The 20,609-nt window shown below is 46.0% G+C and overlaps 2 protein-coding genes across 2 annotated transcripts in view; both read right to left on the bottom strand.

Annotated features, from left to right (window-relative positions):
* Positions 1 to 17,323, bottom strand: part of LOC128604299 (F-box/WD repeat-containing protein 7) — a 55,422-nt gene extending 38,099 nt beyond the window's left edge. The window contains exon 1 of the mRNA XM_053619330.1: positions 17,191 to 17,323. The gene's annotated coding sequence lies outside the window, so the exon portion shown is untranslated. The remainder of the gene's footprint in view (positions 1 to 17,190) is intronic.
* The window catches only part of LOC128604302 (cilia- and flagella-associated protein 251-like), a 90,399-nt gene that overhangs the window by 7,365 nt on the left and 62,425 nt on the right, over positions 1 to 20,609 (bottom strand). The gene's annotated exons all lie outside the window — the stretch shown is intronic.

The following is a 20,609-nucleotide window of genomic DNA, read 5'->3' as shown; positions in this document are numbered from 1 at the left end:
TCTCTTGATTTTCTCCTTTTTTCTTTCCTCTCTCTTTCGTCCCCCCTTTTCTCTTAAATTTCCCCATTCAACCTTTCTTTCTTTTTCTCTTCCTCTCTTTCCTCCTTTTCCCCAGGCCCCCTTTCTTCCATTTTCTTTCATTTTCTCTTTCTTCCTTCCCTCCCTGTTCTCTCTTTCTTTCTTCCTTCCCTTCTTGTTCTCCCTTTTGTTCCTTCTTTCCTTCCTTCCCCCTCACTATACATTTCTTTCTGTTTAAATGATTCTTTCATACGCGGTCTTTCTGCGTCATCAACTGAAATTCTTTATTTATTCATTCTTTCCTTCTATTGATCCACCTCCGAGAGAAAATGACAACATTCTTCTCATTCTTTTTCCTTCCTCCCTTTCAGTATTATCCTTCAGGAAGTGCTTGGCCCCATCTCACTCTTCATCTCTAATGTCTAATTCATTTCTAATCTAATGGATTCAACTGAAAGGATCCCCACCCCACCCCCCTACACACACACACACACACACACACGCACACGAAGATGCAGTGATACTATAAATGAAACTGGACTGTAAATTACAGCAGCTGTACTTCTGCTTATTTACTGTAACGTTTACCGATGAACACGACTGAACGTCTAATTAGCAAAGCGATAACAGCTTATCGAAGGTGTTACAGGCAGCACACTGCTCGGTACAGTGTGGAACCAGCAGAAGGAAGAAGGTAGAACCCAGGAGGAGACTGAAACAGAGTAGAGGAGATGAAGGAGGTGCAGAACGGAGCAGATGTTAGAAGGAGGAAGTGTGAAGGCACCGAATGACCCGGGAGAGACGGATATAAATCTGCTCAGAGGAAGCGCAAACATTAACTGCCCATCAAATTGCCCACGGCTGACCTGAGCGCTCGCAAAGAAATCGAGCCCCACGTGCACACACACACACACACACACACACACACACGGAGAACATCAAACATTAAGGAGCTCAACTTCTGACCTTGGCTAAAGTGACACAAGATGTGCTGCTTCAAAACCTGACCTTAAAGGTGGCGAACTTACAGAGGAACACGTTTACTCCGCTTCCGTTTCATCTCAACTTACAGAGACCAGTGTGTGTGTGTGTGTGTGTGTGGGGGGGGGGGGGGGCTGTGTGATGGAGGGGGGCTGTGTGATGGAGGGAGAGAAATAATCCCTGTCTTGGTTCCCTCAGCCATATTGCTGCATTGTTAGCGGAGCTGAAGCACTGTAATTTTGCGCCTATTTTTATCCGTTAGAGGAGCTGCACTGCCTTTTCCTACTGAGTGTGTGGGAGAGAGAGAGAGAGAGAGTGTGAGAGGGAGAGAGAGAGGGAGGGAGAGAGAGAGAGAGAGAGATCCTGTGCAGGTTCTGTTCTGTGTACAGTGTGATGTAGCTGAAGGAGCAGACAGTGCTGGAAAGGTCAGCGACTAATAAGATGTAGTGGTGAGTGACGGGACGGGCGGCCATGTTGGAACACTGATGGAGCTTCAGTGGAGAACACACACACACACACACACACACACACACACACACACACACACACACAGATGGAGCAATGGGTGCTGGAACAGGAACTCAGAATCATGTGTCTGTCTCTACCAGTTATTGAAACACAAACAGTTCTTGGCATGAGTTCTTTTCCTGAAAGGCGTTGATGCAGAAGTACACGTGGGTGTGTGTGTGTGTGTGTGGGTGTGGGTGTGTGTGTGTGTGTGGGTGTGTGTAAACGTGTTCAGACATGTCAGTGTACGTATTGTCCTTTCTGAACTTCACATGATCCAGACTGACTGGTTCAAACCTGATGAAGTTCAGCAGTAAAACTAGACGTCAGCTCAGACCTCTGAGCTCTTTTAGTACAGAGCACGACAGTGGACTAGTTAGGCTTCCTACATAGGGGACTTTATTGCTCTGAATTGTGCTGCTTTTGGGGGAAGGCTGCCTATTTGGCCTAAGAGACGGTCTAAGTAGGGGAATTTTCAGTTTGGTGGTGAGGGAGCCTAGTTACGGGGCATTATTTGGTGCAAATGGTGTTCCATTTGGGGCAGCTTTGCCTGCGTAGGGTGCATTTTTGGTTTGGGTTGTGTTGCCTTTGGAGTCAAGCTGCCTAGGTAGGCGGCATTTTTGGTCTGGACTGTGTTTAATTAGGAGAGGAGACCGCCAGTGTAGGGGGCTTTTCTTTTAGGTCTGGTTTGTGGTGAGAAAGCCTAGGGAGAGAGCTTTTTTGAGGGGTGGTGGGGGGTTTACAAATTACTGTGTTCCCTTTTGGGCAAGTCTGCCTAATTAGGGTGATTTCTTTGTTCAGACTGTGTTTCCACTGGAATGAAGCTTCCTATTTAGGGACATTTTTTTTAGTCTGGGTCGTGTTTCCTTGGGAATGAGGCTGTCTAGGTAGGGTACATTGTTTGCTCTGGTTGTGTTCCCTATGTAGGAGCCATTTCCCGGGATGTGTTGTCGTTTTGGGAGAGACTGCCTGGGTAGTTCACTTTTCTTTTTGGTTCAGGTTGTGTTTCCTTGGAAATTAGGCTAGCTATGTAAGGGGGCATGTTTTGGTTTGGGTTGTGTCCCATTTGGGATGAGGCTTCGAATGTAGAGGGCATTTCAGTCCGGGTCGTGTTTCCCTTGGAACAAGGCCGCCTAGTCAGGGTACGTCGTTTGCTCTGGTCGTGTCCGTCTTTGGAATTAGGCTGCCTGTGTAGGGGGAATGTGTTGGTTTGGGTTGTGTTCCATTTGGGATGAGGTTACCTAAATAGGGGGCATTTTTTGTTTTTGGGTCATGGTGCTTTTGGAATGAGGCTTAAGTAGAGGGCACATTTTGGCTAGGTGTGTGTTCTTTGTGGTGAGGGAGCCGGAGGGGTAGGAGACTGGGGCGAGTGTGATCCATTTGGAAAAGGCTTAACCGGTTGGGGCATTTTTTTGGTTGGGGTCCAAAAGTCCAAGAGTTCCACTTGGGGAGTCAAATACCAGGGTAGGGAAGATTTTGTTTTTGTTCGTCAGTGTCATCTTCCCTTTGGAAAGAATCTGCCTATTTAGGGGGCATCTGTTGGTTCAAATTGTGTTTTAAAAGGTTACAAGTCTGCTCAGTTAGGGTACTTACTGTATTCAGGTTGTGTTTGGGTTCCTTGTAAACCGAAGCTGCCTAGGTAGGGCACATTTTTGCATTGGAACGTGTTCTTTTTAGGCACGGCTTCCTACGTGGGGGTCTTTGTTTTGTTCGAATCGCGCTCGTTTGGGGCGAGACCGCGTAGGTAGGGGAATTCCGCTGCCGTCGAATAGGAGACTTATTAGGCAGCGTTTTTGCTTTTTGTGATCGTGTTTATTTTCATTAAAAAAAAAAAAAGTCCATCATATAAACCACGATGTGTTTAGTCTTTCCATTAGGCCCTGTTCCTGTGGAACATCTTGAAGAGGAATAACAGGATGACTCATCAGAAGAGTGCAAGATAAACACACACACACACACACACACACACACAGTACTCATTCTGCTTTGTCACATCATCGCTTTATCCATCCACATCTATTAAACCTACAGCCGTGGGCTGCGTCTCAAACAACCACACTCCTCTACTCAGTTTCACTAGCACTCCATCTGCAGTACGTCAAATTTAGCTAGCTACAAACACATCGCGGAGTGCACCATGTCAGGAAAGATGAATAAATAAAAAAGAAAAACAGAAAGACGGAGTGGAGCGGAGCTGATGTAATACGACAGCAATGAGGAATTCACAGAGACAAAGACTCCAAACATCTGGCTGAGATTTGCACGCTAGGGACCGGGCACCTGAACGTACCTGCGACGCAGCAATTTACACGATTAGCACGCAAAGCAGTGTTTACACACGAGAGACCGTTCAATTATGTACCTTGTGTTTTATCATCGATTTAACCTTACCGTTCCCTGTAGGCGGCTAGTTGCGAACGAATAACGTTAGCATCGAGGTAAGCTAGCCGTTTTAGCTATCTAGCGCTACTACGTTGACGCAAGTTAGACGACGTCAGGCAAGTAGATTCGACGCTTAACGTGTTTCCGTACTGAATCCGTCTTATTTCCCCCCCTCCTTATATTTTAAACCACGTCTACAAAGATGAAACGTTTTGACGTACGGTCCCTTGCGAAAGTATTGGAACGGCAAGGCCAGTTCTATTGTTTTCGCTACACGCTGAAGACGCTTGGGTTTAAGATCAGAACATGATCCTCATATTTACTTCTAGACGTGTTACACGCCTTAGAACACGGCACCTTTTGTTCGAACCCACCCATTTTTTTTTCAAGCGATCAAAAATATCGGAACATGTGAACGACGGGTGTTTTTTGCTGCCCCAGATGTGCTCCGTTAGACTGACTGTTTAACGAATTAATAGCTCTGAATGTCTACTCTTGGTTGACCTTGCCGTTCCAATACTTTCAGAGGGGACTGTATATTGTTAATCACGAAATATACCACTACCATGTTGTTCTAACTAGCGTGGCTTAGTTATTACCTCATCTCGTTAAAAACAGTATTTAACGCTAGCGACGAGCTTATACAATTTAAAATGTGTCATTTAAGCTCCGCCCTTGTTTAGTCAGGAACGCCCGTCACACATCCAAACGGCCGCACATTCTGACACAGAGGCATAAGCTTCTATAATAACTAACAAGAAAGTGTGTGTGTGTGTGTGTGAGAAGGAGACTGATGTTGTTCACGTTTAATAATTCAACACTTGGATCTGTCCTCGCTTCCTGCCTCGAGGCAACAAAATGTCCTGCTGGGGCCACACACATGCAGCAAACATACGACACGATAACATCTCGAAAGAGAAGGAGACTTTGGGGGCGGAGTCTACAAAAGGCTCCCATTGTAATACTCTCTGGTGAAACATTATTACAAATTTTTTTTTTTTAAACCAAGTAAACACACTGGACACCGAGAGCGCGACAAAAACAGACTGAAGGCGTAAAACCTGGACGTCTTTCCGTCCCTTATGTCCCAGGAGCCTGGAATTATTCATGAGCACTTAACTCCTGTATCCGTTATATATTATTAATGAAGAACAGATTGGTTCTTTAAATAATACAGACGTTTCGCGGATTCCCTCAGCGCTCGTGTTTAGAGATGCGGACGCGGAATGTCTCGGCTTGAACTTGTGCATCGACGACGACCTTACTCGGATTTCCGCCAAGGCCACGTCAGATGCTCGAATCCGATTGGCCAGAAGGCGGCGGTCCGTTTTTTTTCTGTAACGGAATGACGTTAGCGTTTCCATAGTAACGACTTGTCCGCGGGACGCCGGTGATCGTCGCGACGGTGAAGTTTTCCGAGACGAGATCGAAATGTTATCTGACGCTCGTGGAAGGAGTCTCCAGTATCAGTGTCACGTTCTCAGACGCGAGGACGGTCGTCACGGCGGAAGACGAGGGAACGACTGTTTACAGCCGCTATAACGCAAGTGCTGACAGGAACTAACTTGTTCAACGTAGCTACAAAAGGTTAAAAACGACTGCTGTGTTATGAGAGGAATAAAACACCCCATATGGAAAAAAAAAAAAAAAAAAAAAAAAACCCAATTGAAACCCTCATAGAATTTGTAATGGTTTTAATGGGAATTGTACTGGTTTTAAGAGAAACTGCAATGCTCTCTGTGGGTCCATTCAATTCGTGGCATGTTATGTCTACTGTAGCGGATACCATTAAGGACCAATAACGGTAATGGTATCTGTAATGGAAACCATTCGAATTTCTGTGATGGTTCCCATTAGGTTTGTATTTTTCCTCAGCAGGGACTTCTGGACGTATGTCCCTACGTTAGAACAACGCGGAGTGTTTTGATTCCTTTCCGAAGCTGACGGAAAGTTCATCCCCGACTCCTTGTTTCTTCCGTCTGTGTTTATTGTTGCTGTGTTTTGTACGTTATATCGCACCTGCACTCATCTCTGAGAACAGCTAAACAGCTGCATGACACACACACATACACACACGATTAGATATGCTGATGAAGGATGAAGGGGAACTCGTTGTTGCTCTCGATGTACTCGAGTCTCTGAAACACACCCTGAGCTCCATGGCTGATGTGCTGAGACACCGCAGCTGCTGCTCCTGGAACAGGTTCACAGCGTCCGTCTCTCTCTCTCTCTCTCTCTCTCTCTCTCTCTCTAGCGTTTCTCATAAACACTCGGCCAATCCACGAACCGCGAGAGCGCCAAATATCTACCCTGTAATATTCTCGTCACGCAAAGACACCAGCGACGCCGAGATACCGTCTTTCCCGTCTAGCGTTGTCGGCTTGTCAACTGACGACACCGAACGTGGATTTCTCATCGTCTTCCGAGTGCCAGGAAACACAAGGAGTCGCTAATGACAGAGAGCGAACACAAACGACAGACGTGAAAAATCACTCGCCATGAGAAAGGTTTAAGCCGGTAATACGACGCGTAGGAAATTGGCGAGGATCGACGCCGGTGCAGTGACGAGCAACACGTTTAAGGAGAGATTGTCCAAGATGGGCGAGTTTCCATACGAGCGGCGACGTTTTGCGTTGAATAAAACGCCATTATTCCTTATAAAGTGTTACACTGTTTACATACTGACTGTGGAGCGTTACTAAATGTTAAGCTGTTTCATTTTCTTAGCATGACCTACACGATATGCATTTTTTTATACGCTATTTCTTATATTCGGAATTCTTGAATACGAATAATGACTGCACAAATTAAAAAAAAGTGCGACCGTCCAACCCGAACCAAGAGTCGGGCTTGTACGACAAATTGGGCTAGCTATAGAACAACGTAACGGGTAGAAAAAGCTTTTTAAATGTCCCGAATATCCCAAACCGGTGAGAGCGGAAAGGTGTACTTCAGAGAGCGCGAATTAGAAATGCGTGCGCACCATGGTGAACTTGTTTCCCATGCAAATGCTGAGAGAGAAAAAAGGAAAGAAAAAAGAAAAAAAAAAGAGTCTCCATGAATGTTTTGAGCTAGTTTCGGGTCTTTCTGTGCGGTTTTTGAGATGCAGTTTGGCTGTAAGTGTGTTTTCCAGACCTGGCAACCCCGGCTCTACAGTCAGCCGGCAAATAACCTCGCTTCAAGCGTCTCACTTCGTTTCTAGCCGAGTTACTGCTTTCAATAAATAAACCGGCCAAAACGTTAACGAAATCAGGTCGCAAAATGGTCTCCACGTTTAAGAAGAATTTCCGAATAAGAACAAAAACCTTCACAGATGCTCGAAATCGCCCAGGATAAGAGCACCTTAAATAGGCATTGCGTAACTGATTACAGGAACGCGCTCGAGCGTGTTTCGCAGCGTTTTCGGAAAAAACCGGGCTATGATCTCACTGGTATTTAAATTCATCGCCGTGTTTTGGGTATAATTTGCCAACTCCTGAAAGGGTGTCTAAATCAAACCCGCGCTGACGCTCGTCTCCATAAAGCGGCGCGTGCCCTTGCTCTGGAGTTAAAATCGCGCCGCGTTCGGCTAGTCACGCTGAAGATGTCGTGCGGGCGCGTTGAACTTAAACGTCGCCTTAATTGCGGCTCTTAAGAGGAGTTCAAATCCGCGGCTACGAGTGAACGGGAGGGAGGGACACGGAGAAAGGGGAAGAGATGTAGAGGAAAACAGAGGCCGGGGGTGAGAGTGGTAGTCGTAGAGGGGCCGTGTGAGCGAGAGACAATAAGACAGAAGTGCGGTGATTACAGGCAATTTTCTAGATGAGGGTTCTCTCGTCAGATCTGTAAGCAAGACTCCGGCAGGATCGTCCTGATGAAAGTTCGTCTGATGGCGAAGACGCTCTGGCGTACGTCTGAGACGCGGAAAACCATCTCGGTGAACACGAAAACCAACACGCGACGGTTGCGTTTCAACAAGACGCGGGAAACGCTCTGAAGAGCGACAAGATGGCGAGCGCACACCGTCGTAAAGGAACTGGAACGCGCTCGTGACGTTTCAATCACGTCCTCTGTTTATAAACAACAAAACGGTTTACACCGACATTCTAAACTACCTGCTGCTCTACTGAACAACGCGTTCAAGCAGTGCAGTGTGTGTGTGTCTCACACTGAATTTACCGACTGGGAAAGGCGGGTTAGATTAGCATTAAACGCTACCACGATGACTCGACACTTCCCGTGGTTTCAACCCAAACTGCCCTTCCATACCGAATAATAGCGAGCTGAAGCAGTGTACCTGCCCGTCGTACTCATTTGTTTGGTCGTTTGCAACTTAGGACGTAACCCAGACAATTTCCATTCTTCTATCAGAGGAAGGAACATTTATTCTGTGCAAATTCAAAACAGGTAGACGGGGGAAAAAAACCGAATGATTAGCCATCGCGCTCAGCTAAAACGAACAAACTTATACCACTATCCAGGTTTGTTATCACGCTAGGTGAACTATTAATTTGTGCGATTACATCCGAGAGCCGAATCTACTAGCAAGCTGACAGCTGTGCTGACGTCACGTGAAGCGTTTAAGCCTGAAGCATCTGTCCCACGGTGTCGCGCGCTAATCCGATTGCTGACGTTTCTGGAATCTTCTCCTGGTCCGTTTGTCTTCACGATGATTTAAGTAAACGGTTTGAAGGTTAGAATGACGTTGTGTACGACTTGTACTGGTGTTTGTTAGAAACGGCAGGCTGTGTGGTGTTAAACACGGCTTAAACAGATGCCACGGATTCACGAGCTGCACCCGTCGGGAACGCGCTGGGCCACTCCTACACTCGGGGAAAGGCAGCCTGCGAAGTCGGCAGGGATTGTCGCTCTGGAGCAGCTGTATGGAAATGAGGAAGTGCAGGCTACGCAGTCAGACGGCCCGCCCTGGAAGAGTTCAGAAACAAGGCCCCCCTCTCAGCAGCCTCGTTCCAGCCATGAGCTTGGCATATTACTCATTCAGGAAACAAATAAGACCTCCAACAGAGGCGATCCTCCCGAAAAGGAACAAAAACAACTTGGAGCGACGAGGCAGAGATCTCTTTCAGAGAAGCATGCGTACAGGCCCTGTGCTCGAGTGAAACTCGCCGCCATACACTTAGCATGTGCTAATTAACTTGCTATACAATATACCATGATGTCAAGAGTCGTGACAATAACACTGTTTATTGTCGTTGTTAATATTTACGCATTCTGTGAAAAATACGAATCACTGTAGCAAGAAAACTTGCACAAGCGCTGATTAGAAAGTAAACGCCACGTCTGTTCATTCATTTCCGTTTGATGGAATATGTGTCTGTTTATACTGGAGATGGACTTCCAGCGATATCCATTTTGAGAAAGGGAGCAGATGGAGGGTGGGCTGCGGTTAATTCTCACTCACTTTCACTGGGATTGTATACTGATGGGTCTAAAACTGAATGCAATTTGGAAACTTTTTATAGGAGAATCTGCAACCAGGAAACTCCCACTGACTGCCACTGGGAACCGCCCACTGACTGCCACCGGGAACCGCCCACTGACTGCCACCGGGAACCGCCCACTGACTGCCACCGGGAACCGTCCACTGACTGCCACCGGGAACCGCCCACTGACTGCCACCGGGAACCGCCCACTGACTGCCACCGGGAACCGTCCACTGACTGCCACCGGGAACCGCCCACTGACTGCCACCGGGAGAACCGTCCACTGACTGCCACCGGGAACCATCCACTGACTGCCACCGGGAACCGCCCACTGACTGCCACCGGGAACCGCCCACTGACTGCCACCGGGAGAACCGCCCACTGACTGCCACCGGGAGAACCGCCCACTGACTGCCACCGGGAGAACCGTCCACTGACTGCCACCGGGAGAACCGTCCACTGATCGTCACTGGGAACCTTTTAGCGACTGCCACTAGGACAACCTTCCACTAGCAGACGCTGGGAGAACCGTCTACAGACTGCCACTGCAAAAACCTTCTACTGACAGCTACCGGGAACCTTCCACTGGGAGAACCTTCCACTGGGAACCCGATACTGGGAAATTTCCACCGCCTGCCACTGGGAAACTTTTACCGCCTACCACTGGCAAACTCAATGACTGCCACTAGAATTTCCATTGTGCACCTACGGAAGCATGACAAAGAGAGAAGCTCTCCAATCTTTACTGTCCCTTACTCGTTCCCCTCAGCGGGGGCGGCAAAAGCAGCCCTCATGACCTCCTTCCTAGCTCCTGGTTGCTTGGCAACACTGAGAGGCTTGAATGGCCAGAGAGATGCAGAGGCATATCTCTGGCCTGATGCTGTGAATCTTGCGGGATTTTCCAAGCTCACATTAAGTCTAAATCTTAAAAAGAATAACGCTTACATACAGCTAGATAGAACTCTTACACTATTACCTATCCTGTTTATGCGTTCTCGGCTGAAGCATCAGTTGGAACCTGATGCCGCGGATTCATCCATGTGCCCTTCGGTAATGAGCGTCTCAAGGGTCTCTAATGAAGGACGCATGTTACTCCATCTCACAAACACGAGGTTTATTTTAGGAGTCAGAGGCGCAACTGTTGCGGTAACGCGTAGAGAGATGGAGAAAACACCACAAACACTGTCATAAACGTACAACTAATGCCTATTCACGCTGTCCAGATAATGTTCAAACGTTCCTCATAATCCGCCTGTGTATCCGTCCAGCTCTCGCGCTCGCTCGCTCTCTCTCTCTCTCTCTCTCTCTCTCTCTCCATCTGCCTAGACATTAGCCTATACTGGATGTGGGTTAATTACTATTCTGGGACTGTACTTTCACAAACAGACGCACTGTTTTCTCGACGCCATTCGTCCGGTTTATGGTCCGGACAGATTTTAATATCCTGCTTCTTCTGAAAGCAAATAAAAGATGACACAGGCTAACACAATGGAATTAAGAAGAATCAGAGCGTGAAGCAGGTCAGGATGAGTGGAGTGAAGAAATGAACTCGGGCTGAGGAGACGGGAGTTTATTTGAAATCCGAGCTCCGAGACAAAGACGGACTCCGGCAGGACCCGAAGAAAAACCCGACAGGGTGGTGTGACGCTAGTACCGCTCCACGGATGATCGTTTTCCTACACCGGCGAGGAAACCTCAAAAAGCTCAACTCCTTGCATTCGTAGACTTTCCCTGTGGCCGAGTGATTAGTGACAAAGCGCCGACACTGGAGACTCCTTCTCCTTCTCCGGCGAGGACACGTTCGGTCCGTTTATCATTAGACTTGGGTTACGCGGAGGGTCCGCCAAACAAGTCTCTTGCTACTCTGAGCTCTTGTAACAGACAGCAAATCCTTCTGACCGATCGGACGGAAGAATCCGGACGTGAAAAACGTGAAAGCCGGCTGTGAAAACAAGCCGCAGAAACGTCCTCGTGCGACCCACGGCTTCTTTTTCCACCGCAGAGCCCGACGGTTCTGGGCACGACGTACAACCGGAAGAATCCGACAGCGTTTCCACCTGGACACACGCTCTTACTCCGAGCTCTGCGGTGTCCGATCACCATTACGACACGCCACAGCCATTAACACGGAACGCTCAACTTAACGCTTTGGTGTTCGCTGATTGTTTTATTCATTTCTTTTTTTAAAAACGTCCACGTTCAGAGCGCCGCTTTAAGATTCCGTCTTGCTCGATGAAGCAAACCTCGCAGCGTCCTACATGTAAATATCTACTCTATATCGCACACAAAACGGCATCTCTGACTCTCCGCGTCGCTTCTTGTGGCTTGACTGTTTTCCTTAAAGCCTTCCTAGTCATGATTCACTCTTAACTAAACGTTTGTGACGTACATCACAACGTGACCGTGAGAACCGTTACTCCCTAGACTGAGTTTCTCTGATCACATCTGTGTTTGAATGATTTTCCTAATTGGCAAGCTTTTCACATACATTCCTGGAGAGGAAAAAAAATATATATATATATATACACACACACACATATACACACACACACAGCTGAAACCTCAGAGCGTTACAGATATTATTATTAAACCTCCGAGCACTATGAACAAGCAGTCTTTGTCAAATTTCTTTAAAATTTTAGGCTTTGTAAAGCCTTCCTGGAAGCTCAAGACATCCTTCCTGCTTATCTTCGACTTTCATTCTGACCCAAATCTGATGGTTGTGAAATAAAGCTGTTATTAGTTCAGTGTCAATAGAAAGCTTTTTTATTAAGCTGGCACTCATAAGTTGGATAGATGTGTTTTATTGTACGCCGCCTCGATGCGATGTTTGCACACACACGCGCACACACACACACACACGCAGAGAGAGAGAGAGAGAGAGTAAAGACCAGAGCCGGCTTTATGAAGCGTCCCACTTCCCACAGCTCCCAAAATACAACATAGCGCAACACTGTAAAGATCAGAGAAGCTGAAACATGCCTGAACTGTGTTGTTTAAAAGGGTTTTACAGATCGCGAGGATCTGTACGTCTGTAAAGACATCAAAAGAACGATCTTTACCAGGTAGATATAGATATTGTTTACGCAAAGGATGACTACAATGCAAATATTTTGGGGAGGGGAGAGGGGTGTGTGTGTGTGTGTAAAATCGTACATGAAACAGTGCGACCTGCGCGAACACGCCGTCCTGAGAAAATTCCAGATGTACAACTTTCTAGATCTTACGCTGATACTCAAAATGGTGTCCTTGAATTGTCTGAGTAGCTCCTTGGTCGGTCCTTCCAGGATTGAACCATCTCAGAAATGAGCGCGGATTTCAAAATGACCACAGATTTGTGCGGAGACACGTGGCATGGCGTGGCGTGACGTCGTCGCGACGCCGATTTGACTACAGCAAAACTCGAACGCGAGTACGACGCTAAAAAAAACGTCTTCGTTTACCAACAAAACAATTCGGTGCGACTGCGATTCAGGCGACTCGCCTAGAAGTTTTTGCAAAAAAAAAAAGTCGCAGCGTTTTTGCTCGTAACGATATATATTAAATATATAAACTACACACAGTGAAATCCTGTACGGACAGCACGGCATCAAAAGGAGTTTGATTTCAGAAAATCGGCGTATTTTTGGCAAGCTAGCTAGGATCATCAGTGAAGACTTAAGCATGTACGAACAGAACTTCTCAGCTAATTTACATAACAAACTAGCTATCCGCGTCTGCTGGAGAAAGGAAAAAAAAAAAGCAACAAATTCCATCCTTCCTGAATTTTGAGCCACGCCCACATTGCTTTGACGAGAAGTTCGTTTCTGGGACGTTTGGAAAACGTAGTAACGGTAACCCCGCGTCATCGTTAAAAAAAAAAAAAAAAGTGTTTGTTTTTGCGATATTGTGACGATTTTAATGAATAACGAACGCAAAAACTTGACGGAAAGAGCCGTCAGCATCTTTTTTCAGAGCCCCACCGTATATTACTGAATGGAGGACAATCAGGGACATGAATATTTGGGCAATCAGCCACTGGAGCCTCTCCTCTCTGCCAAAGCGCTGAGACAATCAAAAACACAGCCATGCGGAGAAACACAAAGCTTGGTGCAGAGCGCAGAGCTAGCATTTGCTCTCTAATGAGGATCAGAGGCAGTGTGGGAGGAGGAGGAGGCGCCCTCGTCGTCGTCGTCGTCGTCGTCGTCTTCTTAAAGCGCCCTCCGTCCTCTGATCCCTAAAACAATCGCGCGGGGCGTTTACGAGCCGAGCGCGTCTCCGGAGGAACAGACGCTCTAATTAAAAACGCAGCCTTAATCTCTCAGGTAGAAAGAAGTTAGAAAGTTGTGTGTTGATTAATTAAGCAGTGTAATTGACTGGAAGGGGCTTTACTGTGTTCCACCTCCATCAAGCCCCTTTTTCTTTACACGGGCGCAGGACTGGAGACGGCAGGAAGCTGGACTCTGTCGGTGAGCCAACGTTCAGCTGGTAAAAAAAAAACAAACAAACAAACAAACGAGGGATCGATACAGTCAATCACAAGCTCCTTTCTTGCTGGCGAGGACAACTGGAGGGAGATGAAACAGCATCGCTGTAGGGTGGGGGGCGGGGCATCAAGACGACGACCGTGGATCGGTAACAGAAACGAACGTTTATCCGACAACTGCGATGAACTACGTGGGGGGTGATCCTAACACGCTGCGCTGAATTAATGTGTGTTAATGATGAATGTTTTACTGTGTTTATATTCCCTTATCAGCTGTTACTGTTTTCCTCGACCAGATGGTGATGCCTCAGCGCACGGCATGTAACTGAGGTTTAAATACGCACGACTCCTTCCTTATCCGTTTCATTCTTTACAAAAATAACAGAATATACGTTTTGCGCGCTAACAAAAGGCGCACAGGTGGGTAGAGTCGGCACGGGTTGCTGCGTGAAACGAAACACAGCGCGCGAGGTCAGAGGAGAACGATTCGGATAAGCGCTCTGTGTAAGCACGATGAGCTGAAAAGCATCTCGAAACACGTCCACGCGTGAGGTGACGGAGGGAAAGAAACCGTAGCGTTAGCGTGCAGCGAGGTGATGCGGATAAGCCACTCGACCGACTTTCGGAGCTCGTTCTGACGGCTCCTTAAAAGCGAGCAGGTTCAAACGTACGCTGCGGGTCAAAAGTTTGTGGACACTCGACTGGAACGCTTCTCGTGATCTTAAAAGCCGTCGATCTGAAGGCGTGTGATTAAACGTGGGAAATCGGTGTCGTAGGCAAAAATATGATCGCGCCGACGTATTCGTTTCTTTCATTATACTAAAACGGACATTTTATTTACAAAACAAATCTTTGTTTACACGGACGACTCGGAGCGAAATATCCCGAAAAGCAGCCGATGAGAGTCCGGCGTCGGTGTGAACTCCTTTAATACGGTTTAAAAAGCGTCTCGGGGAAAGTCCTGGGGAAGAAATCGGATGAGAAAACGCCAAGAATACATTTCTGGAAATTTCTAGGCGAAAAAGCGTGTCTTAAAAAAAAAAAAGCGTATTTTGAAGACGCTAAAATACTAAATTATTTACATTTATTTTGGATTTTTTAATCACGTCATAATTCCCATAGTTCCATTTGTGTTACTCCAGAGTTTTGATGACTTCGTTACTATTATAAAATGAGCGTGTAAACTTTTGAGCGGCAGCGTATGAACAACCTAAAATACTTAAAATAGATATAATAGGAATCAAAATTAAATTTACTTTTAATAAACGTGAACACAAGGAAAAACCAAAAAGCAGGGCTTTCAATACCATTTGATCCTTTTCACTCAAGTGTACAGTGTGTGTGTGTGTGTGTGTGTGTGTGTGTGTGTGTGTGTGTGTGTGTGTTACTGAATCAACAACGTTTTAATCACTGTAAACTGAGCAAAGTGAAAAATGCACGGAGACGCTTTCATCTTGCTAATGCTTTGCGAAATGCCACACACACACACACACACACACACACACACACACACACACACACACACAGACACCCTGTTCCTTTGGGTTATGTTAAATCCTTAACAAACGAGGAAGCACTGAATGTGCTTATCTGCTTGTTCTACAGATTGTAACGCTCTGTACTGATCTTTATGTTGCAGGCAAAACACACACCTCCCACACACACACACACACACACACACACACACACACACACACACACACACTCTTCCTACAAACACGTTCCATTGACATTATGATTACTGTAAGTAATTCATGCTACGCCTACATCACCGCCGCACCCGGATCTTCTTCCGAGTAACTGAATAGAAACGTTCGGTCTCTGTTGAGTTTTTGTGAAATAAAATAAGCGGTTATTTTAAATGAGCAGGTTTAACTCAACCCTGTCGTTACGAGGACCTTTCAGTCCTTCTTACAAACACACCCCTACACACTGCTCTCTCGTAACGCAAGTGTTTGTCTCAGGACGCCTCAGAGTGATCGTCAGGCACAAACAGATGACGAGGAAAGGTGGAGTATTGTGTGTGTGTGTGTGTATGCACTGTTAGTGTGTGTGCATGTAAGTGTGTGTATGTAGTGTTAGTGTGTGTGTTAGTGTGTATGCTGTGTTAGTGTGTGTATGCAGTGTTAGTGTGTATGCTGTGTTAGTGTGTGTGTGAGTATGCAGTGTTAGTGTGTGTGTTAGTGTGTATGCTGTGTTAGTGTGTGTGTGTGTGTGTATGTATGCTGTGTTAGTTAGTGTGTGTGTGTGTGTGTGTGTGTGTGTGTGTGTGTGTGTGTGTGTGTGTAAGCTCATCAGATCACAACCAGGTCTCGTTAAACTCGACCTGCGCTCCTCTGGAGGATTCCATTCACAAGGTTAAATCGCTCAAGGTGTGTTTACATTACAGTGCGTGCGAATGCGTGTGAGTGTGTGCGAGTGTGTGTGTGCGAGTGTGTGTGTGCGCGTGAGCGTGTGTGTGAGGGAGAAAGAAAATGAGCATGTAGGTCTTGTTTACTCTGTCAAGCTCCCGAGATGAAAGGAAAATCCGGGTCTCGACCGTCCACGACGTCCTCGGAAATCCAAACGTCGCGCCGGCGCTACGACTCGAACGTAGCACACGAGACCGGGTGACGGTTACAGCTCTGCCCAAAAGTTTACACACCCCTTACACAATCTGCTAAATCTTAATACTGTTAACAAAATAAAGAGGGATCATATGAACCCCATGTTTTATACTGAGTTCTGTCCTGAATAAGATATTTCACATAGTCCACAAGACACAATAATAACTGGATTTACACAAGCGAACCAGTTCAAAAGTTTACACCCCCTTCTTTCATAATCCTGTGTGTCGTTACCTGGATGATCCACGACTGTGTTTATGCTCTGTGAGGGTTCTTCACGAGTCCCTTGTTCGTCCTGAGCAGTTGACCCCTTTCCATCGGCGCCTATGTGATGTTCAGATCCGTCTTTTCACACCGAGGACGACTGAGGGACTCGTACACGACTATTACGAAAGGTGCGAACATTCACCGATGCTCGAGAAGGCGACACGATACATTAAGAGCCAGGGAGAGGGGGTGTAAACTTTTAAACAGGATCACCGGTGTAAACTGTTAGTATTCTGTCTTCTAGGAGACACGTAATTATCTTATTTAGCGTCTGAAGGGCGGTACAGAATGAAAAAGAAAAAGAAAGGATAATAATTCTCTTATTTTGTGAGCGGTATTAAGATTGAGCAGATTCCTTCGGGCACAGCTGTCTAACCTGCGGTTGTAGCCGGCATGGCTAAGCGCTCGCGATGGGGGGAAATCGTGCGCGTTTCATTTGTGGCTGGAAATGACGACGTTTTACCAGAGCAATCCTGTTTTACACTCGCTGAAAAGGACTGAAAAGCAAATTGCAGGTTTGCTTCCTTCCTTTGACACGTACACACACACACTTACGCCTACAGGATAATGGAAGACCAGTTTAAGGTCAGTTCGCCCTTTTCTCATTCCCAATCATCGCAAGAGACGTCCAATCTTCTCACGTTATCCCTCGGTGTGGGAAAATCCTATCGCTAAAAACCTCTCCAACATTTATAACAGCATCCTGTAGTGTGGGGAATGGGACACACACACACACACACACACACACTATCATATAAAAACTTGCCTGAAAGATGTGGATGATCGGTGTAAATTCTGTCTTCTTTGAGACATAATAATTTATATATACCCCCCCCCCCCCCCCCCCCCCCCCCCCCCGGCTCTAATGTATCGTGTCGCCTTCTCGAGCATCGGTGAATGTTCGCACCTTTTGTAATAGTCGTGTACGAGTCCCTCAGTCATCCTCGGTGTGAAAAGACGGATCTGAACATCACATAGGCGCCGTTGGAAAGGGGTCAACTGCTCAGGACGATCAAGGGACTCGTGAAGAACCCTCACAGAACATAAACACAGTCGTGGATCATCCAGGTAACGACACACAGGATTATGAAAGAAGGGGGTGTAAACTTTTGAACTGGTTCGTTTGTGTAAATCCAGTTATTATTGTGTCTTGTGGACTATGTGAAATATCTTATTCAGGACAGAACTCAGTATAAAACATGGGGTTCATATGATCCCTCTTTATTTTGTTAACAGTATTAAGATTTAGCAGATTGTGTAAGGGGTGTGTAAACTTTTGGGCACAATTGTACGTATATATATATGTATGTGTGTATACACACACACACACATATTTACATATACACACATACACACAAGTGACGTGCCAGATTTTCAAAACGGGCTAGCGGCGTATAAATCCTGCGGTGCGGCCCGTCAGACATTCCATCTGGGACCGACTTTACCTTACGAGCATGAACGTCGGCCAGAAAGGAAGAAATCCCGCTGAGAGGCGGTGCACGGGATAAACAACGGCCCGGCCCTGACGTGAAGCCTGGGAGATGAAAGAGCGGGAGCGTTACGGCACGCTCTCGCCGTGTGTTTGCTGAAGGATCGGCTTCTCAGAAGCGAGCGCGGCTTTAACCGAGAGCAGATGGAGGAACGGCGCTGCGTGGCGCGCGTTAACGCGTTAAAGCAAACATCAGAGAGAAAGCTGGAATCGCTCAGAGCTACTTTGTGAGAGAAACCATACCCGAGACCATTTATTAGAGCTGAGCAATTAACCGTATGGTACTCGTGACCGTGCGGTCACTGATTATCTTCCTACAAACGCACTGCAACCAAGTGTTTTCCACTCGGGTGCTTAACGTCATTCTAGAAAATAAAAATCTTGCAGGTGATATTATTATATAATGTAAAGATCGATATCGAAATATCTCTCTGTCTATCTATCTATCCATCTGTCTTTCTCTCTATCTGTCTGTGTCTGTCTATCTGTCTGTCCATCTATCTATGTCTATCTATCTGTCTGTCTATCTATCTATCTGTCCATCTGTCTGTCCATCTGCCTATCCATCTGTCTATCCATCCATCCATCCGTCTATCTATTTATCTATCTATCCATCTGTCTGTCTATCTATCTGTCTGTCTGTCGATCTACCTATCTGTCTGTCTGTCTATCTATCCATCTGTCCATCTGTCTGTCCATTTGTCTATCCATCCATCCATCCGTCTATATATTTATCCATCTATCCATCTGTCTGTCTATCTATCTATCTGTCTATCTACCTATCTGTCTGTCTATCTATCTATCTATCTGTCTGTGTCTGCCTATCTGTCTGTCCATCTATCTATGTCTATCTGTCCATCTATCTATGTCTATCTGTCTGTCTATCTGCCTATCCATCTGTCTATCCATCCATCCATCCGTCTATCTATTTATCTATCTATCTATCTGTCTGTCTGTCGATCTACCTATCTGTCTGTCTGTCTATCTATCTATCTGTCCATCTGTCTGTCCATTTGTCTATCCATCCATCCATCCGTCTATATATTTATCCATCTATCCATCTGTCTGTCTATCTATCTGTCTGTCTATCTACCTATCTGTCTGTCTGTCTATCTATCTATCTGTCTGTGTCTGCCTATCTGTCTGTCCATCTATCTATGTCTATCTGTCCATCTATCTATGTCTATCTGTCTATCTATCTATGTCTATCTGTCTATCTATCTATGTCTATCTGTCTGTCTGTCTATCTATCTGTCCATTTGTCTATCCATCCATCCATCCGTCTATCTATTTATCCATCTATCCATCTGTCTGTCTATCTACCTATCTGTCTGTCTATCTATCTATGTCCATCTGTCTATCCATCTATCCGTCCGTCTATCTATTTATCTATCTATCCATCTGTCTGTCTATCCATCCGCCTGTCTGTCCATCTGCCTATCCATCTATCCATCTGTCTGTCTATCTACCTATCTGTCTGTCTATCTATCTATGTCCATCTGTCTATCCATCTATCCGTCCGTCTATCTATTTATCTATCTATCCATCTGTCTGTCTATCCATCCGCCTGTCTGTCCATCTGCCTATCCATCTATCCATCTGTCTGTCTATCTATCTATCCATCTGTCTGTCTATCTATCTATCCATCCATCTATATGTCTATCTATCTGTCCGTCTGTCTATCCATCTGTCCGTCTATCCATCTATCTGTCTATCCATCCGTCTGTCTGTCTATCCATCTGTCTGTCTGTTTATCTGTCTATGGTCTAACAGTTAATATCGGCATAAATCCATCAATATTTATCCAATCTATATAGATGTAATACAAACGTATAGATCACCCGAATGACAAAGAAGTCAAGTTTGCTAACTCATAAAGCTATATATCTATTTCAGACATAAAATTAAGTATAAAAACCATGCTGGGATTAAGTTGTCAGTACTCAGTACTGTTGACACACTGGCAGAAAGGGGGGAAGAAAGAAAGAAAGAAAGAAAGGAAAAAAAAGCTCACCTATTTTTTTTTTTTAACCAGTCTGATCTGATTGTTTGCCTTCATCAGAGCCGAGACTCAAAGGGTGCGCGATTCGCAAAAACACGGCACACTGGAAAAGTTCAAAAGCCCCGAGTTCAAAGAATTCGACCGCAACTCCGACAGACACCGTGCGGTTTTTTTTTTGGTTTTGTTTTAAGAGACGTGTTTGAAGGTACGGAAACAGCGTCTCGTCTCTATCTGTGTGAACATTGGATATGACAGCAAAGCAAGTCTGGGAGACCATTAAACAAACACACACACACACACACACACACACACACACCACTGGTGAACTGACCTCAGTGCAGTCGGGTCATGCTGTTCATACACACTGCCTTTACATTCACACATGTGACGATCCAAATGAACTCCTTCTCATTCGAATATCTAAAAACACCTGGAGCCTCTCTAAGATCCTCTGTTAATACCCAATCAT

Source organism: Ictalurus furcatus, chromosome 29 (genome assembly GCF_023375685.1).
Source record: "Ictalurus furcatus strain D&B chromosome 29, Billie_1.0, whole genome shotgun sequence".
Lineage (NCBI taxonomy): Eukaryota > Metazoa > Chordata > Actinopteri > Siluriformes > Ictaluridae > Ictalurus > Ictalurus furcatus.
The sequence above is the reverse complement of the archived record's forward strand: the minus strand, read 5'-3'. Positions and strand labels throughout refer to the sequence as shown.